At 44.5% G+C, this 23,546-nt stretch overlaps 2 pseudogenes; both read left to right on the plus strand.

Moving 5' to 3' along the window:
- Positions 1-9,182: 9,182 nt before the first annotated feature.
- On the plus strand, positions 9,183-10,578 carry LOC119045970 (keratin, type II cytoskeletal 8-like; annotated as a pseudogene).
- Positions 10,579-15,885: 5,307 nt separating this feature from the next.
- LOC119045969 (polyadenylate-binding protein 2-like) lies at positions 15,886-23,297 on the plus strand (annotated as a pseudogene).
- Positions 23,298-23,546: the final 249 nt, after the last annotated feature.

The raw sequence follows: 23,546 nt of genomic DNA on the forward strand, positions 1-23,546 counted from the left end.
GAATAAATAGCACAGGTGGCCTGTGATTGTTTCCGGGGCTACTTTGTTTTCTCTGTAGACTCTATTTGTGTTACAAGGCACGTGCTCAGCAGGAATGAATGAAGTGGCCCTAAAGACTTGGGAGACCAGGGTGTGGTCCTGCAGGGAAGAACTGTTTTGCTGAAAGGAGGAGGGGGGTGGGTGAGACATTGGTCACTCTCAGTTGAAGGTCAGAGGTCAGAGTTATTTACATCCTGTCAGAGGAGTGGGCAAGAGGGACCCTCAAGAACAGGGTTGTATCTGTTGGTGTCCTGGCAGGAAAGAGATGGCACATTCAAGTGGGGATAATTTTAGAAGCATTTAATAAAGACACGTGGGAGAAGAAAATTTCCTCTACTTCTCTAGGTTCTTCTCTCTGATCTCATGTTAGATCAGCAAGAGGAAATAACCAAATTTCATGACATGTGTACACGCAAGAGCCCCACCGACGTGAGAGCTTCAGAGATGGAGGGAAATGAGGCTTCCGTGACATTCTGAGCTAAGGGTGGGGCCAGGTGCCTGGAGGCTGCCGAGGGGAGGAAGGGCATTGCAGCACAGTTAAGAGCAGATGTGCACTAATTAGAAGTTTGTCCTGTCCTATAATAGCTCACAAGAAAGTTATTTCTGGTGATAACTTATTATGGGCAAGACCCCACATTTAAAGTCTTTAATGGAAAAGTAAATGTTCTTCCTGAGCCTGTAGGGTGTCAACTGACAAAATAACCTACACGCCAAAGTAGCACATCTTGGGGAAACCAATTCCGAACCACTTCGGGGACAAAAGTGGCAAGGAATGGGCTGTCCACAGACTAGTGACAGCAGGGGGTGCCATTACTGTCATTGGGTGGATTGGACATGGGGAGGGAGCCGACAGAGCCAGCCACTTGCAGGGAGCCAGGGAGAGAATGGGGTGCGGTCTGCCCTGGGCCACTTCGAGGGAGGAAGAGGGGTGAGAACATTCTCCTCCATCTGTTCTCCTGCCGGGTTCTTTGTTGGTAAAACCTCGCCGGAAGCCCGAGGTACACTGTCCACAGGTCAGCCCCGAGGAGCTCAGAGCAGGGCTGAGAAGGGTGGACACCGGTCCTGGAGGGGAGTACGAAAGAGCTCAGGACAAGGAGCATCCTCGCTCCTCGAGAAAGGTGCTGCCGCCACAGAGGGATGGGAGAGGAGTGCCAGGCCACGGGACAGGGAGGGAATGGGGGCCCCAGCCAGGCGGCACATGCCAGGTGGCCCGCTGACCGGATTAGCACACGGGGAAGTGCAGAACCCTCCAAATAAGCCCCGGTGGGACAACTGACAGGACTTGTGTGCGCTGGCCGTGCTGCGGACAGGGTCCCGTCTGGGGCAGCGCCTTCCTTGGCGCAGGGCGTGTCCTCGGGAGCACTGAGTTCCGTCACAGATCCACAGACTGTATTTCATCCCATTAGGAAAAGAATTTGCTGACAAGCGAGAGTGCTCGGGAGTGAGAAGCTCTGAAATGCTCCACGGAGGGCGTTTCCTGGGCGTCCACGCAGAAGCCGGGGCCTGGGCCTGGGTCTTTGGTGCAACAGACCTGGCACCTGGGACAAGAGCTACGCTGCTTTAATACATTGTACTCAGGTGTCTAGAATGCCTTGAGGAAAGAACCATTATTCTTAGGAGCTTAAAGATTCTAAATATGCAGACAGAAAGCAAAAATAGCAAGGAAAAGGGGGTGTGGTGTGGGGAGGGGGTTGTGGGTAACGTGGATGAAGAGGGTTAAAAAGTACAAACTGCCAGCTGTAAAATGAGTAAGTCCTGGAAGCATAATGTACAGCATGATGACTATGGTTAACAATACTCTATTGAAGATTTAAAAGTTGCTAAGAGAATGGATCTTAAGTTCTCATCACGAGAAAAAAAATCCGATGGTGACCAGTGTTGGCGAGACTTATCATGGTGGTCACTTTGTAATACATACAAAATATTGAATCATTCTGTTGTACACCTGAAACTGATACAATGTTACCTGTCAGCTATGTCTAAATTTTAAAAACATAGCAAGAAAGACAACGGAAGGAGCAAGGCCCCGGCCAGGTACCTCGGTTGCTTGGAGTGTTGTTCTGATAGGTCCAGGTTGTGGGTTTGATCCCCAGGCAGGGCACGTACAAGAAGCAACCAATGAATGCATGAATAAATGGAACAACAAATCAATAACCAATGTTTCCCTCATTCTCTGTCTCCCCTCTTTCTCTCTCTCTCTAAATTAATATTAAACATTAAAAAAAAAGAACAGAGCAATTTGGGAATCAGGTGGTGCACACAATTGTCAGCACCACAAACCTGTAGAACAGTAATGCCAAGAAGTAAAAGAATACTCAATGCCAGGAAACCCTTTGAACTTTATATCCTGCCTCTTCAACCTCCCCTCCGGCAACCAGAGCAGCATTTAGAAACTATAGATCCGATTGTGTCACCGGCTGCTTTGAACCTCCCAGTCAGTAACTTCCCTGGAACCGTGAATAAACCCGAACTCCTTGCTCTGCCTAAGGTTCCTCCTGCAGGATGTCTCCCACACTTGCTTCTCCCTCCACACCTCCTGCATGCTCGTTGCCGCTCACCCTCATACACCAGGATCGAGCGCCCCTTTCCCAAAAGTCCAGGTTCTTGAGAGCTCCTGCAGTTCTCCTGCCTGGACGGCTGCTCCGTGTCCTTCACTAGCCCTGCGGGACTGGAGCCTTTCCTGGCCACTGGCTCTAAAGTAGGTTGACCTCTGTCTCTGCTCCCTATTTGCTTCCTTCATGGGACTTAAATCAATTTGTAGGGTTATTGTTGGGTTTTGGTTTTTTTTTTTGCTTGTTTATTTGCTTTGTACTCAAAGAATATAAACTCTGAGAACTCAGGGTTGAGTTCTGTTTTGTTTTTCTTTGAATCTCTGGTCCTTGTGTCAGGCATGGGTGGGGGAGCGGGTGGATGGGTGGACAGGCAGGTGGATGGCCAACTCTTCCAAAATTTAGTCTGTTTTCTATGCTTTTACTAGAAAACTGTGTTATACATACAATTTTTTTTTTTGGGGGGGGGGTTGCTCTGCTATACACTGCTGAATTTTTTTGGCACTTCACAGTTGGAGAGAACCAAAACAACAGGGACAGAGCAGCAAGTGATTGGACACAGAGAGGAGGTTACATTGATTCGTTCCTGAATAATGATTCCAGAAATAACAGTTCTTACTGACTTTAAAAATGTAAGTTTTGCTTCATAAAAACGAAAAAGATCAAAAACCTGATTTCATCGTATGAGAGATTACAAACCACCGTGTGTCTCCTCAGTGCCTACAAATAACAAAGGAATTTGAGGCTTATAGAAATTCTGCCTAGTGCTTTTGTATAAACAGAATTTTCCTCCTTTGAAAAGAAAAAGAAAAAAAATTCCAGGCAAATCTGGAAAATCTGTTTTTGTCTAAAACCTCTTAGAGCACTTTCTCAAGGATTTATGATGTCTGAGAAATTTTATACCTTGAGACACTGAAAGCCAAGATGGACAAAAATTTGAAGGAGTAGTTGGAAAGAATTCTACCTCCATATACCATTCATCTCCAAATTTGTTCTTTAATTTGGGTCTAGGAAAATATGCAAGGGAGAGAAGCCTTTTTCTTTTTCTTCCTTCCTTTCTTTTTTTTTTTTTTAACCTGACTATAGCATTAATAGCAGAGTTTTCTTAAAGAGAGAAAAAGGCTGATAGCAAAGCCACAGAACTGGTCAGGGAATGTGAACAAGCAACGCGCTTCAACAGGGGCAAAACCGAAGGTGGCCCGGCCAGGAGAGTGTGCAGGGTGGATGAGATAATCCTGGGTTTGGATCCTTAAACATCTGAGTTCAAGCCCAGGCCCAGCCACTTACCTATCAGAAAGGCTTAGTTTCTCCAAGTCTCAGTTTTGTGATATGTAAAACTGGAAGGATAATAAAACATACTTTTAATACTGCTATTTCAAAGATTAAGTAAACACCAGTGTGCATTTCCTTAGGACAGTGTGTCTATTGGGTACCCCTTAGCACTCGGTAAGTGCTCAGTAGACATTAGCTGCAAGTGGTTGTCAACTCTGGAGAAGCAAAATAACGTGAGCCACATCTGTAATCAAAACATTTCCTAGTAATTACATTAAAAATTAAGCAGACGAAGTCAATTTTAATAATATATTTTTGTTTAATCAAAATATCACCACTTTAATGTATAATCAACATAGATTAATAAGCAAGGTATTTTACATTCCTTTTTGTATACTAAATCTTTGAAATCCAGTGAAATTTTCCACTTACAGCCCAGCTCAGTTCAGACTGGCCACCTTTCAAAGGCATAACAGCCAGCTGTGGCTAGTGGCTACTGCACGGGACAGTGACTTGAACCCCATGCAATGACCTCTCACTGCACAAAGCTCCTTTTCGACAGTGACACATTCCAGATTCCAGCTGGAAAATCTCCTCACACCCTGCTGCTAATCCAGTGTTACAGGAAAGCAGCAGACGAACACTGTTGAATGTAAGGGTGAAGTAATTTTCTTCGGTTTGACTCATCCTTCCCAAGCCCCACACCCCGCTCCCTGGAAACTTTCGTGTCAATGCTGTTTTCTGAAATCTGTTGGTCTTGGAGGATTTTGTCACCACTCAATAGCATTAGAGTGTTCTGTTTGTTTACTCAAGAATCTTTCTAGAATTCAGAGGCTGGATTATATTGCCATGTACCAAGATAAAAGACCTCCACACTTCCTTCTTCAAGTTTACTATGGTCTCATCTGAAAGGTGATTCAAAAAAAGCAGGAAAAAGTTTTTTTCCCTCAAAAAAGATTTTTCCCTTTCTTTCCCATAAATTTCTTGGGAACCAGCAGATGGCAGCCTAATACTTCGTACAATAAGTTTCAGCCACTGGACCCAAAGAAGAAAAGCTGAAAATAGCAGTTCTGTATGTATGCTTTTTGCTGGGAGTTTATGAGATAATTACAGGATTGTAATAATGACATCACAGTTAAGGCGGAGGTAGATATTCCAGTATAAATAAAAGTCTTCTCTGTCTTCAGTTACTTAAGATCTTTTTTTAAAAATTTTACTTTTGTTAAAATGTATTTGACATATAACATTGACTAAATTTAAGGTATACATTTTAATTTGATACATTTATGTATTATAATATGATTTTCATTGTAGCAATAATTAGCACCTTTATCATGTTACATAATTAGACCTTTTTAAAAAATCCTCACCCCAGGACATTTTATCTTTGTTTTTAGAGAGAAAGGGAGAGAGACAGACGGACAAAGAGAAACACCGATGTGAGAAAGGAACATTGTTATTTTTCAAGTACAGTTTTCTGTCTATTTCTCCCATCCCAGCCCCCCCCATGCTCCCACCTCCCTCCCATTCCCGCCCCCCTTAGTTCTCATCCCTGTGTCCTTCCTATTTGTTCCTCCAAAGTCCTCCCCTTTTTCCCCTTAAATTCCCTCCCCTCTCCCCTCTGGTCACCGTCCCCCTGTTCTCTATTTCAGTGTCTTTGTTTTTATTCTGCTTGCTTTGTTTTGTTGTTTAGCTTCCTGTTAAAGGTGAGATCATATGGTATGATCTCAGGGGTTGTCTTTCAACCCCTGGCCTATTTCACTCAGCATAATGCTTTCCAGTTCCATCCATGTTTTTGCAAAGGGTAGGAGCTCCTTCTTTCTCTCTGCTGCATAGAATTCCATTGTGTATATGTACCACAATTTTTAATAAAATTATTTAAAAAACCAAACAAAACAACAAAAAAAGCGCCTCAGGGCCAGACAACACTACGGTGATTACCAGAGGGAAGAGGGGGTGCAGGGGAGGTAGAAGGAGGTAAAGGGGACAAACGGTAACAGTAGGAGGCTAGTCTTTGGGTGGTTAGAACACAATATAATATGCAGGTGATGTGTCCTAAAACTGTACACCTGAAACCTACAATTTTATTAACCAATGTTACTCCAATAAATTCAATAAAATTAAAAAATATCTACCATAAAAAAAAAAGAAAGGAACATTGACTGGTTGCATCTTGTAGGCTTCCCTCCAGGGGATCAAACCCACAACCTCAGCATGTGCCTTAACTGGGAATCGAACCAGCAAACTTCCAGGATTATGTTCCAACCAAGTGAGCCACACCCACCAGCGCTACATCTTCTTTTATGCAGTTGGAATAATTAAGTTTTAGTCTCTTAGTAAGTCTGATGATCATTATCCAATGTTGTTGTCTTTTTCACTGTACTGTGCATTAGATCTCTGGGGCTTATTTGCTACTCATTGTAAGTCTGTGCCTTCAAACAACAGCTGACCTGTCTTCCCCTACTCCTGTCCTGTGGTAACCCCCATTTTACTGTTTGTATGAGTTTGTTTGTTCATTTGTTTTTTAATAATAGATTCAACATGTAAGTGATATCACATAGTACTTTGTTTTTCTCTGACTTCTCTCACTTAGCATATATGCCCAAAGTCCATTTATGTTTCAAAAAAATGGCAGGAGGTCCTCCTTTATTGCAGCTAAGTAATATTCTGCTATCTGTATGTGTGTGTATGTATGATACACATGTGTATCACACCTTCTTTGTCCACTCATCTACTGTTGGACGGTTAAGTTGTCTCTATGCCTTGGCTATTGTGAATAATGCTTCAGTGAACTTGGGAGAGCAGATAAGTCCTTGCAATTCTGCTTTTATTTTCTTTGAGGACATATCAGAAGTAGAATTGCTGGATCACATGGTAATTCTATTTTAATTTTTTGAGGACCTTCCATATTGTTTTCTCCAGGAGTTGAACTGATTACATTCTCACCAACTGTGTACAAGGGGTTTGAACTGCTCTTTAGCTTATTTTACACATTTATTTTTTCAGCTTAAAAGACTGTTCACATAATTTGAATTATAGAATTCAAACTTGCCTGGAATAGATGGAATAATGTGTATTTCCAGTTAGTAGTAAATACTCATTTGTTTCTCCTCTTTCTTACACATCATTAGCTCTATAAAAAACTTAACTTACTGAAGAACAACTTGTTTTGCTAAATCTGAAACTTAGTTGAGTAACATTCACATCAGGCAAGGTTTTGAATTCCACGCATTTTCCACAATTAATTAACTTCGTGGAGAGTGGCTTCTCAAAAGATGCATGAGAATTAAAACTACCAAATATCAAAGATTAAATATTTGATTACATAGTTAAGTAAAACCCTTGAAATAATTAGTTTTGTGAATTATGTTTTTCTCCTGGAAAACACTGGCTAATGCCTTTTTCTCCTTTTGAAGATTTCATTTATTTATTTTTAGAGAGAGGGGAAGGAAGGGGGAAGGGAGGGGAAGGAAAGGAAAAGGAGAGGGACAGGAACATCAATGTGTGAGAAAAACACGATCCACTGCCTCTCCCACAGCCCCACCTGGAACCGGGCCACACCCTAGGCATGTGCCCTGACCCGGAATCGAACCCACGACCTTTTGGTTTGCGGGGGAGGGGGCGGGGTTGGGGGGGAACGAGGACTCAACCCACTGATAAAACCAATCAAAAGGGCTGGGTAGGATCCAACTTGAATCTGGCCAGAGCTGTGCAGAACACCTGGTCGCAGATTCTGTCAGGGAAATATGCAGAACAGAGGGACACGAAAAGCAGGACCCGCACACATGCTAAGCTAAGTGCTCCAGGAGCCTTTTCAAAGCGGAGAATCACGCACTGCTCCCAGGCCTCCGCCCCTGAAGGCTCTCGGCGGGGCAGCCCTCGGGAGCGCAGACCTGCAGACAGCAGACGGATGGCAGACACTGGCCACTGGTAAGCAGGAGCCGGTTCCCAACCATTCCACAAGCTGGCCAAGACCAGTTCACTCTCTCCAGATTCTCTCGGGACATGGGAGGGCCACGGAGCTGGAAAAGAGCAAGGCAGGGGAAAGAAATGGTGCAGATTGGGTAGCGGGATACATGCAGGAAAACAAGGGGAAGAAGAGGCTGCAGAAAAGGTTAGGGCCAGAGTGTGGGCACATCCAACGCCAGACTACAGCGTTTGAGCTGGAATCCATGAGTGACAGGAGGACAGAAAACCACCGAATAGGGAAGGGATATAGAAAAAACACTGTATCAAAAAGACTAATCTGCCATGTAGGAATCAAATAAGAGTCAATATGTCAGTGGGAGGTAATAGTAGCTGGAACCTGGATGGTGAAAGGCGATGGAAGATTTAGATGTAAAAGAGATATATGTTATTTTTTTGTTGTTGAGGAGAAGAAAGTATGCTGACATTTTATTTTCCAGGTTTCAATGTTTTTAAAAATGAAATACAAAATATATTATATATGAATTACATACTGCATAGTATGTATTTTTCACTATAAACATTATAACAGGAAATCTGGAAAATAAAAAAAAGTAGAGGGTAGAAAATAAACTCGCTTTCAGTCTTTTCTGTACCCAGGATAATCTGTATTGACATCTTCATATAATTTCTTTCAGTCTTTTTTCTGTACCTAAATATTTAGGTTGATTGTTTTACATAGTTACGATTACATTATGCATACAGCTTTATATCGGTTTTTAATTCATTGTCTTGTGAGAAGTGGCGCAGTAGAGTGGTTAAAAGTACAGATTCCAAAACAGGCTGCCTGGGTTCAAGTTCCAAAATCTGCCATTTACTAGCTGTGACCTTAACTTCTCTGTACCTCAGGTTCCATAGCTATAAAATGGTAGTAACAGAGTAACAAGCCCATAGATTTAAGAGGATGAAGTGATTAGCATATGGCAATCCCTTAGCACCTGGTTATGAGTAGAATGTGCTAGGTACGTCACTGTTATTATAAACATGTGTGAGATATTTTGAGGATTTTTCCTCAGAATGGAAAGTTGGGAAATTCACAAAGACTAGTGATGTTATTAACATTTGTAGGGGAGCAGGAAGTCCATTTTGGGAGATGGCAAGGAACATATGCGGTTTTAATGGTGTTGAGTTGGAGCGACAGGCAATAGAATGGTGAAAATATCTAGGAGGGCTTGGAGATCCAATACAGAAGTTCAAAAGAGAAGTTATAACCTGATAGATGAATTTGGAAAACATCTTTCTACAGGTGACAGTTAATATCTTTAAGAGAAAAATGAGATCAGTAAAGGAAGAAAAGAATGTTGAGGACAAAACTTTGCAGAAGACTCACATTCCAAGGATGAAAGAAGGGCTTGAATCTCTTTCTGGTTTGACCTCCTGACCTCCACTCCAGCCTCCTCCGTGTCCACAACGCTGACCCAAAAGACCTATACGTTGTCCATCTCTGGCCTTTGTGCCTTCAGCAGCCTCTGGTACTCGAGTGGGCCCAGCACCACAGCCTTTTCCCAGCTGGGCAATGGCTACCGGGTTGGCCTACGTGCCAGCATGAAGTTGGCTGGAGGTTTGGTGGGGCTGGGAGTACAGGGAGCATCCCAGCCATCCAAATGAACCAGAGCCTGCTCAGCCCCCTGAAGCTAGAGGTGGACCCCAACATCCAGGCTGTGCAACCCAGAGAAGGAGCAGATCAAGAGCCTCAATAAATTTGCTTCCTTTAGCCATCGAATGCAGAGCGTGGAACAGCAGAATAAAATTCTGGAGACCAAGCACAACTTCCTGCAGTAACACGGACAGCATGTTCAAGAGCTACATCAACAACCTTCTGTGGCAGCTGGACACGCTGGCCCAGGAGGAACTGAGGCTGCAGGTGGAGTTTGGCATCATGCGGGAGCTGGTGCAGGATTGAAGAATAAGTATGAGAATGAGATAAACAAGTGCACAGAGATGAACAATTAATTTGTCCTCATCAAGAAGGATGTAGATGACACATGAACAGGGTAGAGCTGGAGTCCATCCTGGAAGGGCTGACTGATGAGATCAACTCCTGCAGGTAGCTGTATAAAGAGGAGTCCCAGATCTCTGACAAGTCCATAGTGCTGTCCATAAGCAACAACCACGCTCCCTGGACCTGGATGGCATCATCGCCAAGGTCAAGGGCCAGTATGAAGAGATGGCCAGGCTGAGGCTGAGACCATGTAGCAAACCAAGTCTGAGGAGCTGCAGATACCGACTGGCCTGTGTCACACAAAGATGGAGATTTCTGAGATAAACCAGAACATCACTGACTCCAGGCTGAGACTGAGGACCTCGAAGTCTGGAGGGCTTCCCTGGAGGGTACCATTGCTGATGCTGAGCAACATGGAGAGCTGGCCCTCAAGGATGCTCAGACCAACATGGCTGCACTGAGAACTGCTCTGAGAACCACCAAGCAGGACATGGTCCTGCAACTGCATGAGTTCAGGAGCTCATGAACATCAAGCTGGGCCTGGATGTGAAGATTGCCACCCACCACAAGCTGCTGGAGTCTGGGATGCAGAACATGAGTATCTGGACCAAGACCACCTGTGGTTACTCAGGTGGGCTCAGTCTGGCTCATGGAAACCTCAGTGATGGCCTGGGCTTCCAGGCCAACATGGGCTTTGGCTTCTCCAGCCCCACTAGCACAAGCTGCTCTAAGATGGTGGTTGTTTAGAAGATTGAGACCCATGATGGGAAGCCGGTGTCCGAGTCACCTGTAGTTCTGCCCAGTGAGTGACTACTGCGGTCCCTCCTGTCCTCTGAGCCTGTGGGAGAAGAGCTGTGCAGGGGAGCAGCGGGCACAGGAGACCTGCCTGAGGCTCAGCCCCAGGCCTCAGGTCACCCTTGGGCTGGGGAGGTTTACCGTCCAGGGCACTGCCTCTTACCCATGCCCCCTGCTAAAAGCCAAATCAAGTGGTTATTTCCTCCCAAAATAAAGACTCTATTTTGGTTGTCAGAGGTGGCTCTAACAACTCTAACAACCCTAAAGAGAAGGAAGTGGAACTGGGAAAATTATAAGAAAAGGTAAAAAACTGGAAAAGAAAATAAGAAAGCTAGGAGGAAATAAAGTAGTGTAAGATGATGTTTTGTCATAGAAACCAAGTTTTCCTTGAAGTGGCTGAGTCCCATGATGCGGCAGCGTAACCAAGAGATGGTTCTCCGAGTGTTAGACACGCAGTGGGCAGGAGCCACTCCTTTAACACGACTGTCCTCGCCAGGATAAATCCTAAAAAGGAAGCAACTAAGGGAGCAGTCTGCCTGGCTGTTTCCTCTAAGCTTCCCTTCTACTCACAGTCCCTAAATCCCATTCTCCTTCTCTGCCTCTGCTTCCCCGGGGCTCTGCTAAGCCTTCTGCTGACTAAGGTTTCCCCACTCAATAGGAGAGAACCTGAAGAGCTGGCCCCTCCGGACCTAGTTGGTTAAACACAGTGCTAGAGGTGGGGAGAAACGAAGGCTTCCTTCTTACTACATAGTCCCATGTTGCAGGTCAAAAGGTGATTATGCCTCTCTTTTAAGAATTGCTACCATTCTCGTGATAAAAACCCTAATCTTTCAAGATTACAGACACCTCAGAACAAGGAGGGCAAAGGTCTGTGTACTGAGCAGAAGAAAAAGAAAGCATGTTCATCTCACACTAGTACCCTGCTCCTTATTCTAAAAAGGTAAAAGAAGGGTGCATAATTGGAGGTGCGAAGGGTCTCAGAAGGTGCGAGAGAAAGGGACAGGTGCAGAGATGAAGCTTGGAAAAGAGGAATGACAGTTTTTGAACAAATGCAGAGAAGAAAATACATAGTAATTTTGAAGTGGGGGGGTGGAATGTGGAAGGAGTTCATGTAAAATGAGTTTGGTCAGGGGGATGGACAGACTTGTGGGGTAAAGTGCATGGACTCGGGACAGGCACTGTGCTTCAGGTACCAGTTCAGCCACTTACCTGTGAGAACTTGAAGTTCCTTAATCCCTGTGTATCTCAGTTTCTGCATCTGTATAAAATGTGATTTGACAATAATATTTACCAGATTGGCTTGTAATGAGAATTGAAAGCACAACTATGCCTATGTGTAAACTATTTTTATTCTAGATAATGAGACCAAGGTGTATCAGGTAATATTGAGAGAATCCAGTGACAGAAGGAAAGAGGCAGAAGAAAATCCATCTAGCGGTAGTTGACCGAAATTCAGGAAACCAGACATTCAGCACCCGGAGTCTTGGTGCCTGCTTTGTTTTTCTCCATTCCCTTCATCACCTGCGAGGTATTATACTAATCAGCCTTCCACCACTGAAAATGTAGGTTAGCAGAGAACGAGGACTTTGCCCTCTTTTGTTCATAGTGAAGACGATCATTTAATAAATAAATAACAAATTAAAAGTACTTTAACTTGTGGGGAGGTCTGTTCAGAGCTGATCCCAAGTGCCACAAGACACAAGACGCTAGGGAGGGGCAGGTAGAACAGGTTTGGTGGGACCGGAAGGGCTGAGTCAGGAGGAATCTGGACGGGAAAAGCAGGGCGGATGAAAGAAAGGAGGAAGCAAGGGGTAGGAGTTCAGGCTGCAGAGATGCGAGGAGCATTCTTGAATGTTCATGGGAGGATTTAGTGGGACCCACGCCAGGAAAATACATTCCCATTTGTTCTATTTCCACTTTGCATTTCTTCTGTTGTCAATTGTTTGGAACTTACATTTGTCTAGATTACAATATATTAAATTGTTTGTAGTGGTCTCTTATATAATCTATTCTATGGTGTTTCTTTTTTTTTCTTCTTTTCTTCTTTTTATTTGTGTTTTGCTTGATGGAAATTTCAGGATTAGTCTATTTTGGTGGGAAGTTTTCTTGTTAAAGAAATCCCATTTGAATGTATTTGTTCATTTAAATTATGTTCTGTTTCTAATGTGTTCATTTGTAAATCATTTTACTTTCTTTCTTCTGATACCTTCAGGATTTTTTTTCTTTTCTTCTCTTCTAAAGTCTTGAGTTCAGTGTTTAATAATTTAAAAACAAAGCAACTGTGTGTTTTCCTGACACTGGCCATTGTTTGTGGTCTCCATGGAGTGCAGAGGTCGGTGCGGGGAGGGGCGGAGGGCAGAGGCACTGGCCAGCCTCTGCTGGTTTGCATCCCAGGTGCCTGAATTCTGCAGTGGCTCACAGTGTCAACCCCGCAACTACAATGATTTTTCTTTGCAAACCTGAATCGCCTTGAAATTACTGCCTTTGTGGTTTTAGAGACATCCTGGCTTCATTCTCTCACCCTCACTTCTGTAACTTCACCCAGATGCTCTACCCAATAGTGTACCCCAGGCTGGTTTGCAGTTTCCCATTGATGATTTACAGACAGAATAATCTAGAGTGTTAAAAAGCAGAGACCCTGGACCTAAGGGATTCTGGGTTCACATCCCAGTTCAGCTTTATCCTTGCTGTATGACCTTTGTCAGATCTTTTGAACCAAACCTCAGTCTCCTTGCTTATTAAATGGGAGTAATAATAGGGGGGCAGGATAATAAGAAGCTAGAAAAATTTCCTGGCAAGTGGAACAGGAAAGTTGAGACAGTTAAACAGCTGAGCAATGTATAGCCAGATATTGGCTAGATATTACAAGATATTCTTTAATTTTATTTATTTTTAGAGAAAGAGGAGGGAAGGAGAAAGAGAAGGAGAGAAACATTGATGCGTGAGAGAAATATTGATGGGTTGCCTCTCTCATGGCCCCAGCTGGGGACATAGTCCGCACGCAACCCACGCTTGCACCCTGACTGGGAATCGAACTGGCAACCTTTCGGTTGGGAGGCCGATGCTCGATCCACTGATCCACATTAGCCAGGGCTGCAAGATATATTTTTAAATTGAATTTATTGGGATGACATTGGTTCACAAAACCATATAGATTTCATGTGTGCAATTCAATAAAAACATCATCTGCACACTGCATCGTGAGCCCATCGCTGAAAGCAAAGCATCTTTCCATCCTTGTTTATCCTCCCTTTGCCCACCTCTTCCTATCCCCACTCCCTTCCCCTCTGCCTATCACCACATTCTGGTCTCTGTCTCCGTGACAGCAGGTTTTGGACAGCTGTCAGAGGGCAGGGAGATTGGAAGGATGGAGGAAAGAAGGTGAGAAGATTAAACAATCAGCAGGTCTTATCTTCCCTATCCAAGGACACTCATGAGCAAATGGTTCACATATTCCAGATCATGCTGGGGCAGACCCCCCAGTCCCAGTCCTTCTTCCAGGACATTCTTTGAGGGTGAAACTGACCAGAGAATGATCCCGACCCCTCTATATGCTCCTTTGATCAATTGGCATACTAAAGGACACACCTGGAAAGTTAATAAATAGTCTATTGAGATCCTTCTCTAAAATTCCCACCTTTAGCAAACAGGTAAACTCTTAAAATAAAGGTTCGGGCTCTCTCTTGGGCACCCCTGTGCTTCTCCCTACCCCCGTTCTTTCTCAGGGTTGTAGCTTTGCTCTCCTCCTCCTAAGCTGTCAGGGTCCTGATGAGACTTGCTACCAAGAGAGCAGTGGGCGGTATCAGCTCATCCTAGGCTCACCCTCTGAACCTGTCTCCAAGGGCTGCCCTTTGGCCTCTGCAACTTGTTTCCTGAGTCCATGCAGCCCAGTGAAGCTGAGTTCTTCTGCCTCTGTGACTTTTTTTTTTTGAAGGGCCAAGGCAGCCTCACCTAAGCTCAGCTCTTCCTCACGTTTCCAAAAGGCCAAGGCAGCTTCGTCTAGGCTCACTCCTGTCATGATGATCTTGCCTTTCCTACCCTAAGCCCTTCCTTTGTTTCACTGTCCCCAGCTTTACTAAAAGTGCTCTTCACATCACCTGGACTGGGGTTGTGAAATCTTTTCTGCATGAAGTCAAGAACCCACACACTGCAGACTGTACTGGGCCAGACCTGCCTCGGTCCTGGTCCCGGTCCCTTTCCGGGGACAACAGCACCTGTCTCAAAGAGCAATTGTGGGCATTAAAGGAGAGGATGCATGCCAAGGACTTATCACTAAAGAAATATTAGCCTCTCCAGTTTGTAACATTTGTCAAAGGGCCTCCATATACAGGCATTTAAATGTCATTAGTTCACAATGAGGAAAATAAGACACGAAGATAGTAAAAGCCATTTGTGCAGTTAACAACTGATTAATTACCAGAATTTGAGATTCTCTGTCATGTGCTCATTCTATAGGGTAGGTTGGCTCTTAGCAAAAACCGAGAGATAATGTTTTGGGCATTTTTGCTTATAGTACACAAACACTTCTTGTATTCTCTGGTTACTTCCTAGGGTCCTTATCCTCCCACTAAAATCTCCAGATAGGTTTAACGTGTTATCCCTTCTGGCAGGCATTTATATTTTCACAGTGAATTCTGAAACAATAATGAGAAAGTCTTCCAGGGCTGGAGAATGAATCTCTGAAAGAAACCCAAGGGCAGGAACAGTGATGAACAAGGGGCCTTCTCAGTGAATGGGCTTTCTTACTCCAACTTGTGGTAGTTGGAATTACGTCTCCCAAACATGTCCACAGCCTCGTCCTCAGAAGCTGCCATCGCAATTTAACAGGGCAAAAGGGATGTGGCAGGTGGGATTGAATTTAGGATCTTGAGAAGGGGAGATTAGCCTGGATTATCCAGGTGGTCCCAGTGTAATCACAAGGGTCTTATAAGAGGGGGATAGGAGGGCCGGAGTCAGAGGAGGACAGGTGACACAGAAGCAGAGGTGCGTGGGGAGGGAGGCGGGAAGACCTGAAGATGCTGTGCTGCTACCTTTGAAGACGGAAGAAGGAGCTGCAAGCCGACTGTGAAGGTGGAGAAGCTGGAGAAGGCAAGGAAACCGTTCTTCCCTAGAGCCTCCCGCAGGGAGGTCACTCTGCTCACCCCTTGATTTTAGGACTTTTGACCCTTAGAACCATAGGATAATTTATGTTGTCTCAAGCTACTAAATTGGTGGTAATTTGTTACAACCGCAGAAGATTTGCATACATCTCATACTCCATCTGTGATCCAGTTATCTCGTCTTTTCCACTAATCAACCATCCGGAGCAGCATCAGTTCAACCATGAAACCGATGACTTGGGAACTGTCTGACATTAGTAGGGGAAGTATTGTAGTACAGGGAATGAAGCGTGCTGAGCCACTGCACTGTGCGGCGCAGGCTGGGCCCAGCCAGGGTGCTCGCCTGACTTGGCGAGTGAAAGCTGAAATCCAGGCCAAGCCTCCTCTGCCAAGAAGTACACCCTACTGTGAAGTGGCGTTTTCTGAGAGGAAGAGACACCTTTCCCTAATTTGCACAAAGGTACTGGGTGAACTAGCAATAGTCCTAGAAGGTTTATCCTGATTCCCTCAAGAACCAATGGGTTGAACTCATATAAGACAGTTTGCCTCTCCAGGTTTGTTACCAGTAACTCTTTTGGGTAGAAGCTATAATTATTAGGTAATTAACTTCTTTGCCGTTCATGCAAGGGAGATATCAGATGAATGAACTCGCTCTAACTCCAGCCCAGTCCCACTTGCTTTCTTGCATATAACACATGCATATTTCATACTGCATATGCTTTTTGCCTCAAGCACATACTTCCTACCTCAGGACCTTTGCACTCACTGTTTCCTTTTCCCAGCACATGACGCCCTTCCTGTCTTTACTTAGGTCTCTGCTGGAGAGGCAGCTATTTAGAGGGATGTTTCTTCACTGATCATCACACTTAATAGCACTGCCCTTATACTTTATTCCTTTACTCTGCTTAATTTTATTTATATAACTTCTCACTCTCTAACATTGTATTGCTCATTTGTTTACTCTTTGTCTCCCCCACTGAGAAAAAGGCCCATAAGTACAGTCTTTCATTTGCTGATGCACCCTCAGCACCCATTGCCTAAGCACATTGTAGATGTTAAATAACTCTCTGTTGAGTAAATGAACTTTTCTCCTCATGTTAAACCTGCCTTCCCCAATAGGATGCTTAGGTGTTTCATGGGTTGTTTTGTGTGTCATTTCACTCCATGACCCTGCATAAAGGGGGCGGGCAAGGTGATTAGTGGGTTGCCTCAGGGCATGTTCTGGTCCCCTTCTTACTGGTCCCCATCTTCTAGGACACAGCGAGAACGTAAGGAGGCATATAACAGAATGGAATGTTTCATTTGAAACTGACCTTGTAAAATTTCCACTTGTTGCCCTGTTCGTCTTCACTTGTAAAATTACAAATTCTTCAGACTGCAAACTCATGCTTGCCAATGAAAAATGCTTACACTTTACATTAGGTATTGGAAAACTAATCTTTTAGTTTTCATTGTAATGCCTCAAGTCAATATTTGGGAAAGAGCCATCCTTGTCCCTGTCCTTGGCCCCACCCTAATTTTTCCTGTTGGTCCTACTCCTGTCTCTCTGAACTCTCTCTGACAGTCTCCGCGCCCCCCAGCGCAGGTCCGGCTAGCTCTTCAGGTGGGCAGAAGCTCACTGTTCCCCTTTCTTTTCCAAAGAAGCTAGTCATTCTAATACCTAAGGTTTGGACACTTTCATGAGATGTGTGCCTGTGTGGACAAATGGTCCCATTTTCTGATTGTTCTAACCGAAAGGAATTCCTCTTGGTGCCCAGGAACAACTTCTAGCTCAGTTTTTAATTCTTCCGAGCTTCAGGGCTCAGAGATGGTAGGAGGCCAAAGCAGGCATTTTTACCACTGAAACTCATATCACTTCTTTCTTCTGTATTTACTCCCTGTAAGGTGTGAGTCTCGTGTGCTGACCAGGTGCACAGGCCCACACCTCTCTGCTCAGAGAATGTTCCATGATACCCTGACACAGAGGGGTGCAGCTTTTCCTATGATGTTAACATTCTGTGGAAACGGGATGGTGATGGATACCTGGCCTAGAATCGCTGCTGTTTAATGTTTTCAGCATATATTTTGAAACATTTACCAGCCACTATTGCACTCTAAAAATATAGATTCATAGTTGAAAAGCCCGAGTAAGTATTCAACTCTTCACTGTGAATTCCTCTGTCAGTGTTGGCCAGAGAAATTTGGGTGAAGTTTGGAGAGAATCTTGGGCGAAGTTTGGAGATAACTTTTATCTCAGTGAACAGTTGCAGTCCTTCTTTTCCACCGTGCAAAGGACTTTGTCTCTAAACAGCTGAGATCCGCATCAATGAGAATGGCCTCATGTAAAACAAAAGTATGATTTCATTATCTGAGAAAATTGGCCTCACCACGGGAAGCTCGTTCATTTGAAATGGAAAATAACCAGCTCAGAAAAGGATGGGTGGGAGTGTGTCTTCCTCTTTTTCCTGTAAATTAGGGGAAAATGACTTTGGCTGAAAGATGGCTTGGCAAGACGTTTGGGTCTTTAAAGGAAAAGCCTGTCAAGAGCAGATAGGTTCTGATTTCCCAGAAAGCAAGGAATGCACGAGAGGCCACACATCCGCGTCCATTTGTCTCTCAGCTGCTTACATCACAGGAGGGATTCCATTAGGCTCACCTTTTCCAGGCAAAGTTCTTCAAGCATCCTATACAAGAACTTAAGGGCCAGTAGTGACTAGCTTCAAATTTCCAGACGCCTAACAGTGTCTTTCTCTGTTTTCCTTTTTCTGCTCCACCTAATTCTAGGTTAAAATTGTTGGTGGGTGAGAAGAGGCTGAGAGAGAAGTAAAGGAAAAATGATAAAAATTCCTTGCTTTAGAAAACATATAATGAAAGCAAAGTTAAAAAAAAAAACACCACTAGATTGCATGCTCTAGTTTGTAAAGACAGAAACAAATCATATGTAAACACTATATGCTTAAGCAGTTCATTTTTCAGTTTCCTTTTTATATTTTTATCACTCTTTTTCTCCCATAGCCAAGTTTTTTCTCTTATTTTTCTCAACCTGTTTCAATTTTTCCTCCTCTGACTCCTTCCTTATCCTTCCCCTTCCTCATTCAATTTCCTTATTTTCTCCTTTAGCGTCTCCCTCCCCCACAATTTCTCTCCCCCACAGTGGGCAGTAGGTGAGAGAAAGTTCTGGGTTTCATGTCCCACATCCTAAGATTGGAACAAGCTCTGAAGTCAGTTTGGTTTATGTGGTAGCAACAATAGAGTCTTTTAAAACTTTTACATGGACTTAAGGTAATACTTAGGATAACACCTCTTTTAGTATCTCCATCTTGTCCCTATACATTTGAAAATTTTAAGTTGCACCATTATAATATTTATTAAAAACAATATTCAAGAATTTTTGCCTTGTGAGTATAACCAGAGAGACTGAAATAAAGAATGAACTGACAGTAACCAGAGGGAGGTGGGGAAGGGGGACTGAGGTGGGGAAGGGGAGGGGTTGTCAAGGAACATGTATAAAGGACACACGGGCACAGCCAAAGGGGGGAAGGATCTAGAGGGTGGGAGGAAAATGAAGACAACTCTATGTGAACAACAATTAAAAATTAAAAAATAAAAAGAATTTTTGCCTTGTGATTATTTCAGTACTATTTTAAAAATCAAGGCTAAGATGCAGGGTAGCTTCATAATTGTAGGTTTTATTTTATCTTTTTGATTTTTATCAGCTTTATCTTTTTATAGTTTGGGTATAATATATCATTATACCAATCTCTAGATTAGAAGTTTTTTTGGCCCTGGCCAGGTAGCTCAGTTGGTTATACCATCCTTCCCATATGCCAAGGCTGCAGGTTTGATCCCTGGTCAGGGCACATCCAGAGAATCAACCAGCGAATGAATCAATGAGTAGAACAATAAGTGGATGTTTCTCTTTCTCTCTCTCAAAAATTACTAAATAAAAAAGTCTTCTTAAGTATAATCATCAGGTTGGCTAATTGTTCTTTTTTTATTATTTGATATCAGTAGTTAAGAGACAACACATTAAAAAATAAGTTTTATTTTATTCTTTCCTTATAAAATGTTTTGTTAATTGTGTTGCAGCTCCCTCTTACCTGGATCCGGGGACGGCCCCTCTTCAGCCCGCAGGAAATTCTGGTCCTGAGTGTGAAGTTCTCCCATCTTTCCTCGGCAGCCTCCGAGTAGCCCTTCGCATGGCGTGTTTGCCACCCTCCATGTTACTGCCTGGGGTGGTGTGGTTGTTCACATCATGTTTTAATTTGACTGGGCTAAAAGGATGCCCAGAGAGCTGGTGAAGCACTATTTCTGGGTGTGTCTGCAAAGGCGTTTCTAGAAGAGGGCAGCATTTGAATTGGTGAACTGAGTAAAGCAGTGAACTGAGGCTCTTCTCGAAGTGTGTTAGCATCTTCCAAACTGTTGCTGGCCTGAATAGAACAAAAAGATGGAAGAAGGGCAGATTTGCTCTCTGTTGGCATTGGGCCGTGGTCTTCTGCCCCTGGGCATTCGTGCTCTCTGTTCTCAGACTGAGTTACGCTACTGACTCCTGGTTCTCCAGCTTGCAGACAGTAGATGGTGGGACCTCTTGGCTTCCATACTTATGTAAGTCAATTCCTACAATAAATTGATGTCTCTGTGTGTATTTACCAATACTCTATTATAAAATGTCATGCCTCTGTATTTTCTCATGTTAAATTCTGTAGGCTCGTGACTAATAGCAAAAAGTGATTTAAATGGTTTATATAAAAGGTAATTTGACATGTGATAATCATAGTGACCACATTCTTTTATATTCTATTTTCATAAAAGTAAAATATGCTGCCCACTGGGGAGGGGAAGTATTCTGAGAAGACTAATGATGACGGGGGGCATATGACGAGGGAATTGGGGAGACTGGAGGAGAAAGATCTGGAAGTTTGGGGAGCGCAGCAGTGTCTAAAGTGTGGGAAAGCAGGCGCAGGCTTGCAGTGGGGAGGAAAGGTGCTGAGAAAGAGGCCAGTCACAGAGGAAATGGCGCAGAGACTGATGGGGCGGAAAGAACACTAACAGGAAGTAGAAAACCTTAGAGGAAATAGCACTGGTCTGGTATCTGCTTCTTCTACTATGGTCCTGAACAGATTTTAAAAAATCAACAGGTGTTAAAAGAAAAAGAAAATAGGGCAAACCATGGGACTACTTAAAGGACAAATTGTTGTTTTCACTGAGATCCCAAGACGTGAGCTTTAGAAATCTTGATCGTAAGATCTATGGGATGATCCCAGCGGGTATTTCACAAGGTCCACAAAGCAACAGGAAGAATGGAAGGAGTTGGTCCATCTACAATCTATTACATAAGGAATACCTAAAAGAAAAGAGGAAGACTGTGGGCAGAACTCTGTCACAACGCCAGCAGGCAGGCCAAGGACAGAGCCTGAGATCTCTTCTTATTATTGAGATGTGAAGTGGTTGCTGGTGATTATGTAGTTAAATTGATATTGCAGTTACCTCAGCTGAGAAAGAGAATGAACAGATCCAGGTAAAGAAAAAGAATGTGTATTTGAAGAACTATGGTTAGAAGTGGGATATGCCATTCTTCCAGTATGCTTTGCCTGGAGTATATAAGACCGTGGAGATAACAGAGAAAAATGTCTTCATACATATTCATTCCAAAGCACCAAGTATTAATTAACTTTATACAAAACCACTTGTTCGGGGACAAAAGCTGCCGAGGAATTAACTAGGAACTGGGTTTGGAAATGAAGCTGTCAGTGTTTGCTGATCACCCAGTGAGTAGGTGGAAGTAGGAACCACTAGTTGAAAGTGTACTGATTGAGTTAAGCTCTCTAGCTTAGATCAGCCATGCTTCTATGTAAGAAGAAACCAGATTGGTTGGCCTCTCTGTCCATTCACAGACTTCTCCAATGCCTTCAGGTTTTTCATCTGTGAAGAAAGATAGCAATATCACTTGCATCTCTCTCTCTGTCACACACACACACACAGAGTTTTTGTGAACAGTCATTGAGTTAATGAACAGAAAGCCTTCGGTGATGGCAGCAGGACTGCGGGCAGTCAGGGCTCTGGGGCAAGGCATCTGGGCCCGGGTCCACGGGGACCTCAGTGGGCGGGGGGGGGGGAGGACTATGGGAATTGGCCGGGAGTCTGAGGAACTGGAGCCTCAGTGTTACGGGACCATTCAATGCTGTTGTGGAACAGCTGGGGGGTTTGAGTACCCGCCTTCCAAGGCAAGAGTTTGGTGAAAAAGGAAAAGGGTTGTTTATTTAAACTTGATGATTATTTAGAATTATGGCAGATTTCTGCCTGTAAGTTCCATTCCCTTTAAAAATACCCCAAAACAAGTAGCTCTGCCTCTCTCTGCCTTGCCAGACTAGTTTCAGAATACACACCACTCAGAAGTAGCATCTTTCAGAGAAACAAGTCTGCAGCTCAGCATTCGCGGCCACAGTTCGGCTCATGTCTGTGTGTTTGGCCAGGCAGGTCCCTGCGGCTCTGCCAGCTCTGCCACCATCTTTCCCCGAGCAGAGCTCCGGACAAACCTCCTCACCTCCTCACAGACCTCCTTCAGACCTCCTGCTACCGGCCTGCTCTAATTTAAATGCTCAGCTCAGAACTTCCTGTGTGACCTAATCCCCTGCCCTTCCTATGGTGCGTTAGGGGCACTGTCCAGAATTTTTTTTGTTAGCTCCCCAGTGTCTTTGACCCTCTTTCAGTTGCCATCTTTAGGGCAAGAGTTCCCAGTGACCCATGAGCATCCAGGGTGGGCATCTGCCCCGGAAGCTCATGCAGGCGTCCTTTGAGCTCCCCTCCCCGCCATGGCACCATCATTCTGCTAGTGCACATTCTCAGTCAGCTACACAATTTTGCAGTTTCCGAAGTTTCTCTCTTCAGGAAGGCACAGGTTGTTAATCAGCCTTTGTTATGCGATGTGCCTTAAACGTTGGCTTTTATACCTTTTGGGTTTACCTTCCTGCTCCCCTCCTGCTTGAAGGTAGGGTTGTGGGGATGTTTCCTTACTATCAGGAGACTCATACTTGGTCCCGTGTTACACGAGGAGCTGCCCCTGCTGCTGGAACCTGAGCCTGAACAGGAGCTGCCCAGCCCTGGCCTCCCTCTCCCTGGAGCCCCGGGCCCTGGGCCTGGGTCTGGATCCCCCCACCATCCCACCACCCCACAACCAGGGGTAGGAAGAGCCCAAATTGGTTGAGGATGACCTGGGGGACGGTGCCATCGAAGACCCGGAGCTGGAAAGTGATCAAAGCTGGAGTCAGGGAGATGGAAGAAGAGGCTGGGAAGCTAAAGGAGCTACAGAATGAGGCAGAGAAGCTGATGAATGTGAGCCCACCTCCAGGCAGCGTTGGCCACGTGGTGATGTTGGCTGAGGAGAAGATGGAGACTGATGCCCGGTCCCTCTGGGCTGCCAGTGGGGGCTGCAGGGCACTGCACAAGAGCTGGAAGCACACTCTGTGGCAGTCAACCGTGTTCCCATATTCTGTAGCAAATTCAGCGGTTATCCCCTAGGGTTTGCGGATATAGAATTCTCAAAGAGTCATGGAGACTCCCCTGGCCTTAGATGAGCCCCGGTTTAGAGGAAATCAAGGTGATGCCAAAAGAAATCAACAAACCAGGCATCAGTCGACAGGCTGGGGTTTCCCATGAGCCCAATAATTTGGTGTGGGGACCACCCACTGGTCCCGACCAGGATTCCACTGTGGTTTTAACAGCAGGCAGGCCCTGGGGGTGTGTCTGCAGGTTCCCCCCCCCTCCCCACACACACGCTAGAGCAACTAGAGTAGAGCAACTTGATGGGATTCCCTTTACTTTAAAAAGTGTGTATTAGGAGGAGAGAGAAGAAAGAAAAGGGGAGAGGGGGGAAAGAATTTTAAAAAATCAAGATGACCTTAATGG

This window comes from Artibeus jamaicensis, unplaced genomic scaffold (genome assembly GCF_021234435.1).
Source record: "Artibeus jamaicensis isolate MK-2021 breed Jamaican fruit bat unplaced genomic scaffold, CSHL_Jam_final contig_867, whole genome shotgun sequence".
NCBI classification, from domain to species: Eukaryota; Metazoa; Chordata; class Mammalia; order Chiroptera; family Phyllostomidae; genus Artibeus; species Artibeus jamaicensis.